This window comes from Lepidochelys olivacea, assembly GCF_965140295.1.
Source record: "Lepidochelys olivacea isolate rLepOli2 genome assembly, chromosome: 3".
In the NCBI taxonomy this organism is placed as follows: Eukaryota; Metazoa; Chordata; order Testudines; family Cheloniidae; genus Lepidochelys; species Lepidochelys olivacea.
The window spans coordinates 11,435,506-11,454,574 of NC_140413.1; the positions used below are offsets into that span (position 1 = coordinate 11,435,506).

General features: G+C 43.7%; 1 long non-coding RNA gene across 2 annotated transcripts; it reads left to right on the plus strand.

Annotated features, from left to right (window-relative positions):
• The first annotated feature begins 6,086 nt into the window (after positions 1 to 6,086).
• On the plus strand, positions 6,087 to 9,108 carry LOC311517453. 2 transcript variants are annotated; one of them, XR_014710699.1, is made up of 3 exons: positions 6,087 to 6,187; positions 7,908 to 8,035; positions 8,944 to 9,108. It is a non-coding gene; the product is annotated as an uncharacterized lncRNA (long non-coding RNA). The 2 variants fall into 2 exon arrangements; XR_014710700.1 differs by having other exon boundaries at positions 8,947 to 9,108.
• The last annotated feature ends 9,961 nt before the right edge of the window (positions 9,109 to 19,069 follow it).

The following is a 19,069-nucleotide window of genomic DNA, read 5'->3' on the forward strand; positions in this document are numbered from 1 at the left end:
GAATGGTGTCAGAGCCTTAGACATAGAAAATAATTATATTGAAAATCCTGTCAAGAGTGTAGTTTGTTTTTTTTTCTGTAAAGAAAGAGAGAGAGAGAGAGAGAGAGAGAGAGAGAGAAAGAGAGAGAGAGATAGTTAGGACAGCACGAGTAATAAGGAAGAATTTAAAACTCTTTGTTTATTGGGTTTTTTTTATTATTAACATTTTGTTCAAATGATTTGTAGGCAGTTCAGAGAAAAATTTTACTTCTTAAAGATTCAACAGTCCCTCACCCATCGGTACAGGGTTGAGAAACCTCACAGACATTTCTCTGGAACCTCCAAAGAGCCTTCCAGCAAAAGAGGGAGGATGAGTCTTGACTTTCCTCATATTTCTAAGGCATAGAACAGAAGGAAAAACAACAACATCCACACACCCAAACCCACCCCAAACCCCCACTTTAAAAAATATTCCACTTCTGGTATTCTCCTAACTGTAAAGAGACAGACAAGACCACAGGCCCAATGCTATGTTCTCCTCTACAATTAACCTGCACTAACCTGAGTTAAATATCTACAGTGTGTTAGAAAATGTCTGACCTTGTGTATAAAGAAGAAATGACATGTCCTACTACTAAAGAAAGGGGATTCCTTTTTTTCAGAAGATATAGGAGGCTTTAGTCTCTAAGGGGAACTGACCAGACTTCTAAGATAATGGGAGGAGGAGTGGGCCACCAGCCACCCTCTGGAAAGTCAGCCGAGCAATGGGCTATCTCCTCAAGATGCTGGGGGGTAAGGGTGGGAGGTGGACGGGCCTCCCAAGAGCAGAGCACAAAACAAGGGGGTGCATTTCTTATTTTTTCTGGAGCAGTTCATCCATTCCCACCTTGTTGAAACAAATCTTTAATGGCCCACAGCTGGGCAGATAATTACCAGCACCAGGGAAGATTTGGGTGCAATATCCTTAATGCACAATCATTTATTGAGTAAGAAACACACAAGCAGTGAAAGTTATATAATACACAGCTCCTTAATAAGCCTTAATTGCCCAAGCATAAACCCTCAGGAACTATGTTAGCTTTATACACTATCCTGATCGGCAAACAAAGCAGGTATAGCTACCAGTTCTAGATGGGGACTTCTTTTCTTCTCTTATTTCCCCTCTAAGGTACTTGGTCTGTTAAATGTTCCCCAAAGAAGCTTCTAGATTACCCTGAGGCCCTCTGGTTCAAAAGTCCCACAATAGTCCCTCGGAGCAGGGTATTGGTTACCCCGAGGCCTTCTGTCTCACAGCATCATGGACCTCTTCAGTTCCTTGGGGAACTAACTGGCAATCTTCACACTAACATATAGATCTAATTTAGATCAAATTTAGCACAAGTCTTTATTTTTGTACAAAATGGAATATGGTGGCAGTGGTAGTCATGGTAACAACATCCTACCATCTTGTGATGTCCTACCAGTACCGAACTAGGTTCACATTGTTCACACTCAGTTTGGACTGGTTTCCTCCACACGCTTGCAAGGGAGAAGACCAGCTACACAGCAGTTGCTTATGTACCTGTTGTAGGTGTCAAACCGCACAAGGCCACAGTCTATACTACAACCGTTCACTGAGCATTTCTTGTGTTGCTCTTGGTGCTGTGGAAGTAATCCTACCAAATTGCAGCCTCTCCCAAACAGAGTGGGTGCAAGGAGCCACCAAATTCATATTCCTCATGTCCCAGCTTATTATTGCATAGGGCAGCTTAACTTCTGTTTCCAGAAAGATAATGGAGCAAATCATTCAGCAATGAATTTGCAAACATCTTGAAGATAATAAGGTGATAAGGAACAGTCAGCATGGATTTGTCAAGAACAAATCCTGTCAAACCAACCTGACAGCTTTCTTTGACAAGGTAACAAGCTTTATGGATAGGGGGAAGCGGTAGACGTGGCATATCTTGACTTTAGGAAAGCTTTTGACACTGTCTTGTGTGACCTTCTCAGAAAGAAACTAGGGAAATACAACCTAGATAGAGCTACTAGGAGGTGGGTGCGTAACTATTTGGAAAACCATTCCCAGAGAGTAGTTATCAGTGGTTCACAGTCATGCTGGAAGGAATAGTGAGCGGCGTCCCACAGGAATCGGTTCTGGGTCCGGTTCTGTTCAAAATCTGTATCAGTGATTTAGAGAATGGCATGGAGAGTACACTTAAAAAGTTTGCGGATGATACCAAGCTGGGAGGGGTTGCAAGTGCTTTGGAGGATAGGATTATAATTCATTATGATCTGGACAAACTGGAGAAATTATCTGAAGTAAATAGGATGAAATTCAATAAGGACAAATGCAAAATACGCCACTTAGGAAGGAACAATCAGTTGCACACATAAAAAATGGGGAATGACTGCGGGAAAGGAGTACTGCAGAAAGGGATCTGGGGGAAGATAGTGGAACACAACCTAAATATGAGTCAACAGTGCAACACTGTTCCAAAAAAAGCAATCATAGAATCATAGAATATCAGGGTTGGAAGGGACCTCAGGAGGTCATCTAGTCCAACCCTCTGCTCAAAGCAGGACCAATCTCCAATTAAATCATCCCAGCCAGGGCTTTGTCAAGCCTGACCTTAAAAAATTTTAAGGAAGGAGATTCCACCACCTCCCTAGGCAACGCATTCCAGCGTTTCACCACCCTCCTAGTGAAAAGGTTTTTCCTAATATCCAACCTAAACCTCCCCCACTGCAACTTGAGACCATTACTCCTTGTCCTGTCCTCTTCCACCACTGAGAATAGTCTAGAACCATCCTCTCTGGAACCACCTCTCAGGTAGTTGAAAGCAGCTATCAAATCCCCCCTCGTTCTTCTCTTCCGCAGACTAAACAATCCCAGTTCCCTCAGCCTCTCCTCATAAGTCATGTGTTCCAGACCCCTAATCATTTTTGTTGCCCTTCGCTGGACTCTCTCCAATTTATCCACATCCTTCTTGTAGTGTGGGCCCCAAAACTGGACACAGTACTCCACATGAGGCCTCACCAATGTCGAATAGAGGGGGACCATCACGTCCCTAGATCTGCTCGCTATGCCCCAGAATGACACGAATCGTCATTCTGGGCTGTATTTGCAGGAGTGTTGTAAGTAAGACACAAAAAGTAACTCTTCGACTCCACTCTGCGCTGATTCGGCCTCAGTTGGAATATTGTGTCCAGTTCTGGGCACCACATTTTAGGAAAGATGTGGACAAATTGGAGACAGTCCAGAGAAAAGCTATAAAAATGATATGATGTGATATAACAATTTTCAAGTACATAATTGTTATTAGAAGGAGGAGGGAGAAGAATTGTTCTTCTTAACCTCTGAGGCTAGGACAAGAAGCAATGGGCTTAAATTGCAGCGAGGGAGGCTTCGGCTGGACATTAGGAAAGCTTCCTAACTCTCAGGGTGGTTAGGCACTGGAATAAACTTCCTAGGGAGGTTGCGGAATCTCCCTCATTGGAGATTTTTAAGAGCAGGTTACACAAGCACCTGTCAGGGATGGTCTCGATAATATTTAGTCCTGCCATGAGTGCAGGGGACTGGATTAGATGACCTCTCAAGGTCCCTTCCAGTCCTAGGATTCTGTGTCTGCAGTGACACTGCTTGGTGCAATAATATGGGACAGGGGGCTCTTATCCATTCTGATATGGGACCAGATAGATACAGACATACTGGTATGGGGTAGAGGACCGGGGAGGGGCAGCGGGGAGAGAGAACTGGTAAGATCTAGACAGGACATCTACTAAGGAAGAGTTTAAAACTAGTTGTTTATTTGTTTATATAATTAACAAGTGTTTCATTCAAATGCTTCAAATGCATCTGTTCCTCAGAAGATACTGGTAGTTTCAATCTGTAAGAGGGGTGGCCAAACCTCTAGAATGATGGGAGAGGAGGAGTGGGCCACCAACCACACTCCAAAAAGTCATTAGGGTGATAGGCCATCTCCACAAGATGCTGATGGGGAGAGATCAGAGATGGATGGGCCTCCCCTCTGTAACAGAGCACCGGTAAGGGGAAAGGGTGAAGCTATTCAGAGGAAGGTTGCATTCTGAGGGGTCTTCAGAAGAGGACATTTGATGGGCCACAAAGAGAATATTGATCACCCCAAATCCTCCTGACGTATGGAGATTTGGATGCAGGGTGCGTAGGCGCCACTGAGTACATGAATCTTCCTCAAACTTCCGCAAAGGAGGAACTGGTTTCTTCCAGTTTCCAGTTGGTTGTGAAGAGAGGCCAAGGTGGAGTTTGTTGGCAGGGGAAGGGGAAGAGGAGGAGGTGTTTGTTATTTTTTGTGCGGGGAGTGATCATTATTTTATGTTGACTAATTTTGCCCATCCCTACCTCTGACAGCCACATCCCGTAGCCTCTCTCAAAGCCAGGTGTGGTCATCAGTGTGGCAGCCAGTGCCAATTAAGGGCAGATGTGTGGTTTCCAGTCAGCAGCTGAAGGGGACCCAATGGAGCATCTGCCCCCGTGGGGAAAGTGTGGTGTACTGAAAACTGCATTAAAATTGTAAACTAAAACTTTAAACAAAAACTCAAGGTTTTGTCCTGGTCCGGTTGCAGCCAAAGGGACTTTGCCGGGAAGCATGCCCTCTAGGCTCACCAGAGTCATTCAGCAGCCAGACAGCCTAGAACAGGATGTGATTAATTGTGCCTCTCTGGTTTAGGAAGAAGCCTGCTCTCTCTCTCGCTCTCTCTCACTCTCTCTCTCTCATTACGTTTTGGGGGTTGTGTGTGAATCGTTCTGAATTCTAAGAAATGAAGAAGTGTAATGTTGCAACTTTCCAGAAAGAGTATTTTTATTCTATATAACTTCTCTGTGTGTATGGCATGGGAATAACAAGGAAAGAAGGGGAGTGAGTTGGCCAGACAAGCTGATGTGACCACTCCTTGTGACCCCTCTGGGCAGGGAAACATCTCGGATCCCTGTTCTGTGTCTGCGGAGAAAGTGGTAGGTGAGGAGACTAGCACCCTCCCCAGAGAGTGAACTGAAATAGAGGGCAATGACTGGGAGACTAAAGAGTCAGGTCTCTTGCAACTCCTCACCGCCCTGTGGATGTCACCCTCTTCCCCCACCGCTTGACTGCAGAACCCTACCTTCAACTTTTTATATCTATGCTTCCTGCTGAGTGGAAATGGGGAAAAGAGAAAGGTGATGATGGGGAGGGAGATTTTCAACGGTGTTGGGAAGATTCACAAGGGTTCATATATTGTCAGTTCTGGGCCCTGTGTAGAATGAATCCCCCAGAGAACGCTGAGGTGTCAAACTGCTCTAACGATCCCTTAGAAATGGTCCTAAATATTTTGACTCCAGTTTAAGCCCAACCATGTTTTGTTCCCTCCTCCCTAAACAATTTGACAAATCCTGAGAGGTGCTTAGCACTGGGGAATACCATTGGCTTTCCACTTGTTAGATACATCAACTCTTTATGTCTGTACTTTAGACTGTTGTCATTAAGATTGATACTTGTTATGGGGGATTCAAAAGGAAAACTCATGTTTTTCCTGCACCACTAATTTTCAAATTCCTCAGTTTAGATTTACAAGGGAAAAAACCCATAACTATACATTCCTGACACACAGTATTTTCAATGTGATCCACTTTATTTTTTACTTAAAAGAGGATTTTAACACTTTTTAATGGGTTTTGATAAATGAAATTGGGAAAATTCCAAAATTCCAAATAAAATATTGAGGAAAACTGTACAAAACAACTACAAAAACCCACCCAGCTGCTTGCCAGGACTGTGTTTTTGAATTGTATTGTACACTAGGACCCTCATCTGACATCAATGGGAGACTTTCCACTGACTTCAAAGGGCTTTAGACCAGGCAGTAGGTATTTCCGAGGTGTAAATATTCATATTGTAACTTCCTGAAGGCAGGGACCTGTCAATTGTATTTCCCTGAAATCCTCCAGGAAATTTTATGGTGCTGTACAGATAAATATCTTCATAATTAACAGATTGCAGCACACACCTTGGAAATGTCCCTTGTATCAAAAAAAGGTTGCAACAGATCAGCATGTCACAATCCCCAGCACCCTATAAATGGACAGAGTGTCCCTCTCCTGTCTATCTGAGAGTCTCTTCTCCCAAGTGACATTCAGCTCCCGGCCAAACTACAGCCATGAAGATACTTTACCTTCTTTTTGCCCTCTTCTTCTTGGTGGCTCAAAGTAGTGCACAAGGTAAGGTTTTAATGAAATGTCGGGAGACTAGAGAAGGATATTTGTGAGCATGTACTAAGTTTACCTAAAACTTTGTGTCATTTTTTTTCCAAATTGTTTTCGAAAGAGATGCAGGGCTTGCCTGGCTTACAGCAGACACGTGAAATGTGGCTGTGAAATAGTGCTGCGGTCAAAAAAGTGCCTTTGCTGTGTCCATGAAAATCCATTCAGATGTGCTGGAACTGTGACCTGGAAAACTATCCCCACATTCTATCTAATGGGGTTCCTTTGGGTTTGGTTCTTGGTCCTCCAGTATATAGCATTTGTATCAATGACCTGGAAGAAAACATAAACTCTCGGCTAAAGTTTTCAGATGACATAGAAATTGGGGGAGTGGTAAATATTGAAGAAGACAGAGCACTGACACTGAGTGATGTGGATCACTTGGTAAATGGGGTGCAAGCCAACCATATGCATTTTAATGAGGCTTAATATAAATGTCCACATCAAAGAACAAAGAGGGTAGGCTTTACTTGCAGCATGAGGGCCTCTATCCTTGGAAGCTGTGACTTGAAAAAGGATGTTGGGGAAAATGCTGGATAATGAGTTGAAGAGGAGTTCCCAGTTTGACGCTCTGGCTAATGGGGCAAATGGGAACTTTGGTTGCATAAACAGGGGAATCTCAAGTAGGAGTAGAGAGGGTATTTTACCTCTGTATTAGGCACAGGGGTGATCACTGATGGGACACTTTGTCTCATTCTGCTGTCCACAAGTAAAGAAGGATGCATGTGGACACTATCTTAAGGATATATTGGTTGCAATGCTCTCAATCAAAATTAGCCCAGCCACGCATCCACCATTTTAGTTGCCTTCCACAAACTTCCCCTTTCATTCCCTCCCCCAACCAAGGTAGCCCTGAGGCCAAGAAGAACTGAACATCTGTGTGGGACACATTCAAGATGTGTCCTCTTCCTCTTGCCAAACCAGAGGAAAATACGGCTTGTTTCACAGGATGAGGAACCAGGCTGGGAACCAGGACACCATGAATTAGATTCTAACTTCTTCTGCTCACGAGTGTTAATGAGTCAGAGCTTTCATATCCCTTATTATTAATTGATGTCTCTCACTCCAATGGGAGAGTACACAGTCTGGGACTAAAACCCTCATCTTTAGGGTGGCAGGTCATTGTCTCATGCCTTAGCGACACTATCCCCCAGACCTAAGCTGTCATACTTTTTGTGCTTGGCTTCAATAGTGGAGATGCCACTATGTCAGCTTAAAGCAGGTTCTGCAGAAATGACAACGCGTCTGTATTATTTATTTATTTAATGATTGAGTTACCACCTAGGAGCCCAGTCATGGACTGGTATCCCATTGTGCAAGGCTCTATGCTAATAATCAGCAGAGACACATTCCCGGCACCAAAGAATTTACTGAGAAGGACACCCATGCTCCATTTTAATGCTCTGCAGTGTGCAGCCAAGAAGCCAGTGCATCTGGTTCATGAATTCACTCTGTTCTCTTCTTAAGGGCAGCCACTGAATGTGCAGAGAACGACAGCCATTTAAGTAGTGTTACAGATCTAGTAAAATGGTGTACAGGAGGATAATTGGGCTGATGTGTCGAGGTCTCAGTGAATGAGAAATTCACTGAATGCAAAACGCTCATCATAGCAATCACAATTCTTTTATCCTGCTGTGTGAATGAAAGTCAAGACTCCTTTTTTATTATTTTTCTGCAGATTCTGACAGTCGTGTCTCTAGCACTTACAGATGTTTTCGTCGTAAGGGTGGATGCTACTATTCCCGATGTCCTTGGGGGATGAAGCGTATGGGACGCTGCGGTAGATTTGCTTGCTGTGTATTTCGGGTAAGTACAGATTCTACTAGGGAATCATTTGTGGGTGAATAGAATAGAACAGTGAATAGAACTGTTTGTTTCTCTCCTTTATATATGTGAGCTGTCTAATGCCCTTGGAGGCTTTGCACACAAAGCACAGCCCAGAGGCAGGGGACAAAGGAGGCTCCTCTGGCTACCCTGATTCTGGACTGTCTGGGGGCTGGATTGACCCTTGTTGACTTCTCTTACTTGCAGATGCTTTACTCTGCTGCCTGTGGCCAGTCCTGTAGTAACCTCAGAATGTTCAGTGCTCTAGAGATTGCCCTTCTGCAAACCTGATAGCCCCTAGCACCATGTCCAGCACCCGCCAAGATAGAGTTAGCAAGGAGGACAGCAAAGGACCACTTATCTCAGCCATGTCTTGCTCGAACATTGGGATAACTCTCCTCCAACTGCTTTTACGGCCTCAATATGTCACCAGAGCATCATAATGCAGACGAGGGCTGCGGCCAGACTCATCACATATGCCTACATTATTGTTTTATTGAAGAAGAGAGAGTGGTCCCCTTCTAGGCCTTGGGACATATATAAATCTTAGAAAACCAAAGCGTACGACATTAGTTCATGAAATAGCTGTTTAAACTACAGTTGAAACATGAAGGTTTCCACAGTAAAGTTAACTTGGGTGCAGGGCTGGCCCTAGATCAAATGGTGCCCCAGGCAAGGAGTGTCTTTGATGCTCCCCCACCACTCATTTGTTGAAATTTTCAATACCTCATATTTTTTGCATTTGTAGCCCATTTGAAGACTTTGATCCATGGTTTGCATGCATGATTTATCCCTGTCATATAAGATAATAACTGTATCATGATATATCTTTACTGGACGTGATATATCTTGACTTTAGCAAACGTTCTTTCAATTTCCCTTTTTTGCAGAAGTGCTCCTGAGTGATGGCATCATAGATTGTCAATGCAGGACCCCTGGGAATCTGGAAGATGACGCCTTGCTTCTAAAATCCACGGGGGAGCATTTGTATTCCCCATAATAGCTTGTTCTTGTCCTTTTAATAAAAGTAACTGGCTGCGGTGGTGTATTGCAAACACGTGTGAGAGTGTTTTGATTGGTGCCCGGGGGCTGTTTTGCTGTTTCTTTTTCATAAAAATCCCTTTCATTTTCCTTTTTAAACTTAGAAATATATATAAAAAACAAGGCCCTTATCATGTATTAAATCCACTTCGGGGTGTTCCTAGACCAGGGAAAATATATATTTGCATGTTTCAGTGAGTGCCTATGAATAAATTCTTTCCTGTTCCTTATACCATTCTGTTTGGCTTATGTTATTGTCAGAGGAGTTGGGTCCAGTCACAGTTTACCACCCACCTTGGTACCCCCACAACACATCGATCCTCCTTCTGTTCCCCTCTGCTCTCAAACTGTCCCACCGCCAGGTCCTCTTTCCTTGTTCCAGAGCTTCCAGACATGGCTATGTGCAGCAGGTTCTCTTGCAAAAATGGAAATTATTGCAGAAAGCCTCCATATATGTAAATGTGCAAGGGGGGGCCCCAAAAGCTCTGAGAGATTCCCCAAAACAAGACCATATTAAGGAGAACAGAGGAAAGCAGGCTAGGCTGCTTTAAAAGAGCTGAGGCCTTAAGTCTAAGGGGTACCTGATTCCTATCGATAATTAATTAGATGGGGAACAAATTGTTGTATCATCCAGGCAAGGTACTAACAAGCTTCAATAGGCCTTTATTTTCAAAGTGGAAACCTCTTAACCGAGGTGCTGCTGCACCCTCTGTAGCTTTCTTCCAGACTCTCAACTCCTGCCCGCTCCATCCTGTTTCCTGTCCTTTCAGACTCCCAACAGTCAGTGCTCCCAATTCTAATAATTACAAGCAACATCTAAACACCCTATTCCCTCCTCTCTTAAGAAACTCTCCCAATTAAAATAAACAATATTGTTCTAACCACAGGAACAAATATGAAACAAGACACTATACTGTTGGCAGAAATATTGCACTGAAAACACTGTAGATACTACATAACATAGTCTCTAGTCCAGACAGGTGGTCGTCTGGGTCTGACAGGTTGTCTCTCAAGCCTCGGTTCCAGTGCAATGTCATTTTGTGTTGGTACTACGGTGAAGTCATCCAATGCAGACTGGGTGTTGGCATCCTCTTTTCTCGGTGCACAGGCAGGTGCAAGATAAGAAGCATTCCATACCCACCCATCAGAAAGTCGATAGGTGTAAGGTCCCGTCTTCTCAATGATGTTAAGAGGAGCTGTGAATTTATGGTTCCCTTTGCGTAATATTCCAGGTTTTCGTATTCTAACGAAGGAGCCACACTCAAACTTTGGTTCCTTAGCCCCCCGCTGCTTGTCTGTTAAAGCCTTACATTTTGCTTGGTTCTGTTCAACTGTTTTTCTCACATTACCCTCATTTGGGGCATCAGGTCGTGCCTTTCAAAATCCAGCAATATTCAATTGAGTATTCATCTGTTTCCCATGCAGTAACTCTGCGGGTGATCTTTGCATTGTGGCATGTCGTGCAGCCCGGTATGTTTGCAAGAAATCAGTAATGAAGGGTATCCACAATCGCCCTTCCAGTTTAGCCGTTCGCAAACTCTCTTTCAAACTTCTATTAAACCGTTCGATTTCCCCATTGGCTGGAGGGTAATATAGGGATGACCTTGGATGTAAAATGTTCCTCTGTGCTGGAAAAGTTTCAAACCCCAGAGAAGTAAATTGACTACTATTTATCTGAAACCAGTTCTTTGGGGTTACCTTCCCTGCTATAAACTGAAAAGAGGAACTTAATGACTGTAGCAGAAGAGATTTGTCATGTAAACGCTACCTCAGGCCATTTACTGAAATAGTTTATAAAAGTGATGGCATAAGGGCAGTCAGTTGGAGCAGTATCAAAGGGTCCTACAATGTCAATCACCACTTTTTCCCATGCAGATTCAGGAAGAGGAACAGGCTGTAATGGAGAGGAACATGTCACTGCTGTCTTATCATGCATTTGGCAAGTGACACAGGATTTTATGAGTGCTTCAGTTTAAGAGTCCATCCCTGGCCACCAATACAGATCCCTTAGTCATTGTTTGGTTCGGACAATTCCTTCACGAGTATTGTGTGCCAGGTATATGAGTTTTGACTGTAATTCTTCCGGCACAAGGAGCTGGTGTGTACCTCGTAGCACATAGCCATCAAACAAAGAAAGTTCATCCCCACCTCTAAAATAAGGCAGCAAAACTGGGTCAAGTTTTTAGGGTGACTGGGTCATCTCTTTGTCAGAAATTCCTATAATTTTTGTTGAATTGGACACGCTGAACAAGCAGCTTGAAATTGTTCCCTTGTAACTGCCGTGAGAGTGTTTGTAATAAGCACAACCACTACATCCTCATCCTCCGGTGGACCATCTGGTGAAGGCAAAGGCAGGTGAGAAAGGCAATCAGCGACCACATTTTAGTTTCCAGGCTTATATTCCAGTTCATAATTGAAAGAGAGTAGTCTTGCAGACCATCGAGCAATACGGTATCCTGCTCTTCCCAGTCCTTTCGTGATGAGCAATGTCATCAAAGATTTTGCATACCAGGAGATAAGACCCAAGAAGGAACGTAAGGTTTGCAAATCTGTTGGAAGAGGAGCATTTGAAATTGCCAGGATATGATCTGGATCAGGTTTTAGTCCAGCCTGTGAAATCGTATGCCCCAGAAAGGAGAGGTCCGTTTGTCTCAGTTTGCATTTGGACCTATTGAGCTGGACCCTCCTGTGCTGATGCAGTTTAGCACAGACTGAAGGTTATTGTCATGCTCCTCCGAAGTTTTTCCAAACACGATAATATCATCCAAATAGCACTGAACTCCATGTTAATTCTTCAGAATCAATGACATCATTTTTTGAAAGGCACTTGGGGCAGATGCAAGACCGCATGGAACACGTTTAAAACAAAATAGTCCCTGATGTGTAATAAATGCTGTGAGGTCTCTGCTCTCTTCATGCAACATAACCTGGTGGTTTGCGCTCTGCAAATCAAGAGTAGAAAACATCTTTGCTCCACAGTGTTCTGCAAATACTTCTTCTATGTGAGGAAGAGGATGGCTGTCAATCACAATAGCTTTATTTGACTCCTTTAAGCCCACACAAAGGCGAATGCCTCCACCCTTCTTCTGCGTCACTACCATAGGTGAAACCCATTCCGAGGAGTCGATCTCTTCAATAATGTCCTTTTGAACAAGTTTTCTAAGTTCCTCTGAAACAGCTTCCCTGACTGAAAATGGTAAGCACCTTAAATTCTGTCATACAGGCACCACATTATTCTGCATTTTAATTTTATGCAGAAACCCATAAGCCAAGCCAAGTTTCTCCTCAGCCTGGTGTTGGGTCCCAGCTGAAACTGCTGTGTAGCGCAATGGTGCTTTGCTGAGGAAGATCAATTTGTCCATTAATTACCCTGAGATTTATAGCAGCCAATAAATCTCTGCCAAGGATAGGAGTGCCTTTGTGGACAATGTAGAACTCTGCAGTTACACAGCAATCACCAAAAGTAACTTACTGGCAGGCAGCCATGTACTGGAATATGCTTTTTCAAATAGCACACCGCGTGAAGTTTGGGTTCCGTAAGAGGCACATCTTTAAAGTAATGCAGATAGATGGAATCAGGTAGTATAGATACTGCTGAGCCAGAGTCCAACATTAGCTGAATAGAGTGTGGTTTGCCTGACGGTATGGCGGAAACATTAACAGTGCACTTTATCTGTTCTGGAATATGTGCAGTAGTGATTTTGTCCATGCTCATCTGGTATTGTCACTGCATGTACCTGTTGATTGAACTGGCTACTGTGACATACATTAGCAAAATCTCTAATCTTTTTGCAATGATCGCACTGAGCTACTTTTGCCGGACATCCTATGTAGCTTGCAAGGTGTTGTGGGGATCCACAGTGAAAGCATGCTTTTACTGTATTTTGAATGTGCTGATTCGGTGGTTTTTCATTAGTTTTCCTCTTGCAGTTGTGTGCCTGCAGTGATAGTGAACTTTTCTGCAAAGGAGTCACAGCCTGGACTGTGCCTCCTGTATCCATGCTGTCATAAATATAAAGGGAAGGCTAACCACCTTTCTGTATACAGTGCTATAAAATCCCTCCTGGTCAGAGGCAACATTCTTTCACCTGTAAACGGTTAAGAAGACAAGATAACCTCGCTGGCACCTGACCCAAAATGGCCAACGAGGGGACAAGATTCTTTCAAATCTGGAGGGGGGGGGACAAAGGCTTTTGTTTGTCTGTGTGATACCTTTGCCGGGAACAGGTCAAGGATGCAAGCCTTCCTACTGCTGTAAAGTTTGTAAGTAATCTAGCTCGAAAATGCATTACATTTTCTTTTGTTTTTTGGCTTGTACAATTCGCTGTGCTGGAGGGAATGTGTATTCCTCTTTTTGTGTCTTTTTGAAACATAAGGTTTTGCCTAGAGGGATTCTCTATGTTTTGAATCTGATTACTCTGTAAAGTATTTACCATCCTGATTTTACAGAGGTGATTCATTTACCTTTTCTTTAAATAAAATTCTTCTTTTAAAAACCTGATTGATTTTTTCATTCTTCTTAAGATCCAAGGTTTGGGTCTGTGTTCACCTGTACCAATTGGTGAGGATATTCTTATCAAGCCTTCCGCAGGAAAGGGGATGTAGGGCTTGGGGCGGGGATATTTTGGGGGAAGACGTCTCCAAGTGGTCTCTTTCCCTGTTCTTTGTTTAAATCGCTTGGTGGTGGCAGCATACTGTTCAAGGACAAGGCAAAGTTTGTACCTTGGGAAAGTTTTTAACCTAAGCTGGTAAGAATAAGCTTAGGGGGCTCTTTCATGCAGGTCCCCACATCTGTACCCTAGAGTTCAGAGTGGGGAAGGAACCTTGACATGGTGGCAGAGCAGTGGGATCATTTGGAACCAGAGATCATTTGGAACCAGAAGCAAAGCAGGATTTTGAACAAGAAGTACAATCCACAAGTGGGAGCAACTATGTCCACAGTTCGATGAATCCAGTGATACTGCTGAGTATTTACTCACCTTTGAGAGACTGTGCACACTCCATAAAATTCCTGACACTCACAAGATCCAGACAGAGCCAGTTCCAGAACCGGAACCGGCAGAACAACCAGCACCAGAACCGTTGCCAGCACTGAATCCAGTACATGCAACCCCAACACCAGAGGGCCCCACCGAACCTGCACTGGCAGCAGCAGATAACCCTACACAAGAGGCTCAGCCGGAGCCTGAACCCCAACATAGTGCACCAGCGGAGAGCCGTTCACAGTCAAGGGAAACAGCCCCATCACCTGCATCACTTCCAGAGGGACCAAGCCTATGTCCACAATCCAATGAGGAACTGACGTCTCTAGCATCAAGGGAATGGTTCCAGACCAAACAGGAAACAGGTGAAAGCCTCCAGAGAGCTTAGACGGCAGCACGGAACAACCCACCGCCTCTCAGCTCTTCTAATCAATCCAGGTTTGTTGTCGAAAGAGGACTTTTATACAAAGAAACTCTTTCTGGTGGACAAAACAAAAAGAAAACAAAAAGAAAGAAGATACATCTGGAACTTAAGCTATTGCTAGATTTTAAAAGAGCAAATATAATATTTAAGCAACAAGAATGGTTTTCATGAGGTCCAGCTTTACGGCTACAAGCAAAACAAGAGCGTTTGGTGGTTAGCACAGAGGAGTCCACAAGCCAATAAGAAATAAAAGAAATAACCCTAATCGTGTCTTCCTAGACGTTCTCTGATCGACTTACGTATCTGGGGTTTCAGATAAGTAATTCCTAGGTATGATTTGATGATTTTTCATACCTGGTTTACCTTCTTACAGTATTTCTGCTCTATGTCTCCTCTCTCTGCAGAACAACAAGAGACAGACAAAGGGGAAGTTTTTTTCTCAATTTTAAAAAGTTCTAGTCCTCCATTGCCTTTTTTGGTCAGCTGCCCACTCCTTTCCTTTTACCTCTGGCCTTTTTTAACCCTTTACAGGTAAAGCAAGTAGAGAATAGCTACTAACAGGGATTTTGTAGCTAACTGGCTGGCTGGGTGTCCATAAAAGGGAACTACCCCCCCCCTTCATTTATTACATCTGTATAGTATGTATGTGTACAGATGACACTACCTTATATTTAAGCATGACGATCCCTTTATAGTCTGGCGTTGTAGTAGATTAGAAATGTTATGCACATTGTAAATAACAGACAGCGGTACTATCACGATACAGTAATACAACAATAATACAATTGCTTTTACCCAGTAGCCACATGCAAATTAAATGATCGTTTAACCTGGTCCCACTCATGGTTTTTAGCTGATTCCCAGCTTAATTCTCCATATACGGTAGAGAGAAGTGCCGTTGACCATTCTCTTATTTATAAAACACTTCCGTTTTCTTTTCTTGATGCTTGGGGGTTTCTTCACTTTGTACTGATATTTTTTTGTCTTTTGGGCTGTGATGTCTTCTGATTTCACTGTCTGTGGGATGCAATCTTATACAGCTTAACTTAGTTAAAAAAAATCAAGTTTTTTGTTTGTTTTACATTTATCTTTTCTGTAACACAAATTTAATACACAGATTAACTTAGTGCGTTTACAACGTAATAGGGACCAAGTCCTTTATAATAAAAACGATACTTTTGCAATTGTTAGTTGTGACATTCCCTTCTGGTGTTATCTGCACTGGTGATCTGCTCGGCCACTCCAATCCTTGACTCTGGGAGCCAGCCTCACCCTGCTCTGCTGGGAGAACCCTGCCCCTGGGCTGTTCATGCACAGCTTCAGGCATGTAAGCTGCTCCCAGCTACTTGCAACTGAATGACGCTAGCCAATATCTCCGGTCCCAGACACGAACCTCGGAACCTCCATCTTGCAGTGTCCAGGTATGCCCGCTGGATGCTGCAAGCTTATATGAGTCCATCAGTTTAAGAAAGAAATTGATATGTACCAGGCTTGTTATCCCAAGGGGAATCTCTGACACACTTCAAACCAAATGCACTGCTTCAGGTAGAATAAACAAACATTTATTAACTATAAAGATAGATTTCAAGTGATTATATGTCAAAACATAACAAGTCAGATTTGGTCAAACAAAATAATAGCAAAACACATTGTAAGCTGATCTTACCACTTTCAATGCCCTTACAAACTTAGATGCTTCTCATCACAGGCTGCCTGTTTGCTCTTCAAACAGGCTCTCCCCTTTGATCAGCACTTCAGTCCCTTGCTTTGCTGTCTGTAGATGGAGGTGGAAGAGAGAGAGAGAGAGAGAGAGAGAGAGAGCATGGGAAATGTCTCTCCCTTTTATCATCTTCTTTCTTTCCTCTTGGCTTTGCCGCCCCCCGCCCTTCACAGTTACCTCATTGCAGTTCGAAAATGACCAAAGGAAGGGGGGTAATTCCCTCAAGAGTCTAAGAGATTCTTTTGTTGCTGCCTAGGCCAGCATCCTTTGTTCTTGTGAGGCTGGGCTGGGTTTGCCCCAGATAAGATGTGAACTGCTGTCCCAGTTCTCTGCAGGGAGCTGGCACAGCAGACCTCAAATGAACCGCCCAAAGACCACATGCTCCGTTAAGGTACGAAGGCACTAAGTCAGGTTTATTGCCAACAATGCACAATCCTAGCTCCCCGGATCAATATCTACAGTTACACTAGCACATGTATGCCCATGACAATGGAGCAGCTCAGTCATTGGCGGGACTTTCCACGGTCCCCTAGGCTGGCCAAAGACACTCCCTTTGAGATGCCATTTTATACACCAATACAAACAAGTTACATATTGACCCTCTGATGTGGTTAGTTACTTCACCATGATGTGGTTTTTTACCGCCCATTACTTTGTGCGTGTTGGTTAGACCAAAACACCTCAATCCATCATATTGTCATCCTGCCCTTATCATTAAAAGGGGTCAGTGTGTTCTCAATATCGTGCCGGGGTTGGGGGAGGTAGGGTTATACCACCTTTCTGCAATGTGTTTGCGTGAGTGTCCTGTGACTAACACTTCTTAGGAATGTGGGTTTTTTGCAATACCATCACCATTCTCACCCAGTTATGTAGTCTTAAATGCAGGCAGGGCCTGATTTCTGCTAACTTTGTTTCTTTGCTTTATACCAGCAAAGTTTGACCACTACTTTAGTTCAGGCCTCAGGCCTTGCACCGGGCTTCTGATACAGGGACTTACATCTCACGCTTTCTTTCTTCTACAAATGGTAAGACTCCATTGACTTTATTAGGCTTTGGATGAGGGCCCTATTGCAGAAAGGAATTCCAGGAATCAGGTCTACGTGGGGAGAAGCTTGGCTGCAAGGTGTGTCTTTGCTTTGAATAAACGGGATCAAAATGTTATGTATATTCCTGCTGTTTTCCTCTTTTTTGCATCCAAACCAGGGGAAGGAGGGAACTCACTGGAAATAGGGGTGTGGAGGTTAAGGGAGTATGGAGGGGAACTACTGAGACTAGGGAGAGTCAGCTAGCTCGAGGGTGGAAAATGGGGTCTTGGTGGTTCCTACCTGATCCCTGGCTTGATCCCAGGCATTCCCATGGCCACTCCACCCCTCCAACTCCTGCCATTATCTCAATGGTACCCAACCTTCTGCACATGTGTGAGTTTACACGGGGACAGAGCCTACACAGGATTTCTATTAGGGGGGAGTTAACTCCCCTGTCATCCCCCAAAGTACCGTCACCTGTGTGCAAACCCAGTACAGAATGGTGCCAGAGCCTTAGACATGGAAAATAATTATATTGAAAATCCTGTCAAGAGTGTAGCTTTTTTGTTTTCTGTAAAGAAAGAGAGAGAGAAAGAGAGAGAGTGTGAGAGAGAGAGAGAGAGAGAGAGAGAGAGAGAGAGTTAGGACAGCACGGGTATTAAGGAAGAATTTAAAACTCTTTGTTTATTGGGTTTTTTTTATTATTAACATTTTGTTCAAATGATCTGTAGGCAGTTCAGAGAAAAATTTTACTTCTTAAAGATTCAACAGTCCCTCACCCATCGGTACAGGGTTGAGAAACCTCACAGACATTTCTCTGGGGCCTCTAAAGAGCCTTCCAGCAAAAGAGGGAGGATGAGTCTTGACTTTCCTCATATTTCTAAGGCATAGAACAGAAGGAAAAACAACAACATCCACACACCAAACCCCCCTCCTCCAAACTCCCACTTTAAAAAATATTCCACTTCTGGTCTTCTCCTAACTGTAAAGAGACAGACAAGACCACAGGCCCAATGCTGTGTTCTCCTCTACAATTAACCTGCACTAACCTGAGTTAAATATCTACAGTGTGTTAGAAAATGTCTGACCTTGTGTGTGAAGAAGAAATGACATGTCCTACTACTAAAGAAAGGGGATTCCTTTTTTTCAGAAGATATAGGAGGCTTTAGTCTCTAAGGGGAACTGACCAGACTTCTGAGATAATGGGAGGAGGAGTGGGCCACCAGCCACCCTCTGGAAAGTCAGCCGAGCAATGGGCCATCTCCTCAAGATGCTGAAGGGTAAGGGTGGGAGGTGGACGGGCCTCCCAAGAGCAGAGCACAAAACAAGGGGGTGCATTTCTTATTTTATCTGGAGCAGTTCATCCATTCCCACCTTGTTGAAACAAATCTTTAATGGCCCACAGCTGGGCAGATAATTACCAGCACCAGGGAAGATTTGGGTGCAATATCCTTAATGCACAATCATTTATTGAGTAAGAAACACACAAGCAGTGAAAGTTATATAATACACAGCTCCTTAATAAGCCTTAATTGCCCAAGCATAAACCCTCACGAACTATGTTAGCTTTATACACTATCCTGATCGGCAAACAAAGCAGGTATAGCTACCAGTTCTAGATGGGGACTTCTTTTCTTCTCTTATTTCCCCTCTAAGGTACTTGATCTGTTAACTGTTAACTGTTAACTGACCCAAAGAAGCGTCAAGATTACGCTGAGGCCCTCTGGTTCAAAAGTCCCACAATAGTCCCTCATAGCACGTATTGGTTAACCCGAGGCCTTCTGTCTCACAGCATCATCACAGGTGGGTAGAAAGCTGGCTAGA